This window comes from Ursus maritimus, unplaced genomic scaffold, assembly GCF_017311325.1.
Source record: "Ursus maritimus isolate PB19 unplaced genomic scaffold, ASM1731132v1 scaffold_19, whole genome shotgun sequence".
Taxonomy (NCBI): domain Eukaryota; kingdom Metazoa; phylum Chordata; class Mammalia; order Carnivora; family Ursidae; genus Ursus; species Ursus maritimus.
This window is the reverse complement of record NW_024424341.1, coordinates 46,039,776-46,041,184: the sequence shown is the minus strand read 5'-3', so window position 1 is coordinate 46,041,184 and position 1,409 is coordinate 46,039,776. Positions and strand designations below refer to the sequence as shown.

The 1,409-nt window shown below is 69.8% G+C and overlaps 1 protein-coding gene across 3 annotated transcripts in view; it reads right to left on the bottom strand.

Annotated features, from left to right (window-relative positions):
- PPP1R12C (protein phosphatase 1 regulatory subunit 12C) overlaps nucleotides 1–1,409 on the bottom strand; it is a 22,480-nt gene that overhangs the window by 2,548 nt on the left and 18,523 nt on the right. The window lies entirely within an intron of this gene.

The window sequence follows — 1,409 nt, the reverse complement described above, 5'->3', positions numbered from 1 at the left end:
CCCCCCCCCCCCTTCTCCAGTTGCTCTTGCTCCCCTGGGCGTCCCTCACCCTTCAGCCTCACGCCCGAGGGTCCCAGCCGGGCCGGCACAGGCCCCGCCCCCCACCCGTTGCTCTTGCTTCCCTGCCCAGGCACACCCGCGCCAGCGCGGACCAGCTCCCAGGCCTGGGGGCCTCACCTGAGTGGCGCGCTCCAGCTCTACCTTGAGCTGTGCCAGGCGCAGCGTGGTCTCAGTCAGGGCCTCGCGAAGCCTCTCGTTCTCGCCGCGCAGCTCTGAGTACAGCTGGGGGGGTGGGGGGACAGGGTTAGGCCTGCCAGCATGCACGCAGCTCGGCGAGGCCGCCGGGAAGGGTGGGGTGCGGGGATGTGGCTGGCAGAGGCACAGGTGGAGGGCGGTAGGGTGGGTGGACAGAGGCCCACTGTGGGGGCCCGGTGGCTCCGTGGTGGGGGTGGGGCTGCGAACCTTCCTGAAGCCTCCATCGGGCTCTTCTGATGCTGGCTCGGGGTCCCGCTGCCTGCGAGGCGAGGGGCCACCCTCGGCAGTGCTGGGGTGGAGGCGGGCAGGGCGTCAGCGGGGCTCCCCACGGCCCTACAGACAAGCCCAAACCCTTCCCGGCCCACCCTGTACCTGGACTCTGGGCTGCGGTCGGCCGGCTCCGCCTCCTCCCCCTGCAGGCGGAGGGCGGGTTCAGCCTGATGCCGGGAGGGGAGTCTGACCCACCGCCCTGCCTCCAAGGCCCACCCATGGCCCAGCTCACCCCGCCCCGGCCCCACCCCTCACCTCTGCGAGGCCCCTCCACTCCTTGCCCACTTTGCGATGCTCCCTGGCAGCCTGCGGTCCCTGACCCTGCCCGTCTGGCGCCTCTGCTGGGGGAGGGGCAGGAGTCAGCCCAGAAACCTGTGGAGGGGCCCCTCCCTGCAGTGCCAGGGTCCCTAGCCCGACCCCCAGGAAAACAGCACTGCAGGAGAGATGGGGAGGTGACAGGGCAGGAGGACCACCTCCCAGAGACCAGACCTCACCTCTCTGGGCAGGACCATCAGAGTTCTCCACCCCAGGAACTCGGGGACGCCGAGATGGGTCCTAGGAGAGGGGGGCAGAGAGGTCAGAAGACAAGGGTGTCTTACGCCACCTACCACCTGCTCACCTGACCCCTCTCACCAGGCTCTGCAGGCACTTCTCTGGCTCTGGGGCCTTTCCTGCTACCTTCTCGGCTTCCTTCAGGTCGGTGAGAGTCACGCCCTGGCAGAGCGGGAGAAGTCAGGGGTGACCCCGCTCAGGGCACAGCCCCTCAGGACCCAAGGCCTGGCCCTCGGCCCTCCTCCCTCAGGCCCAGAAGTCCAGACCCTCAGCTCCCCTCCTCCCTCAGACCCAGGAGTCCAGACCCCCCAACCCCTCCTCCCTCAGACCCA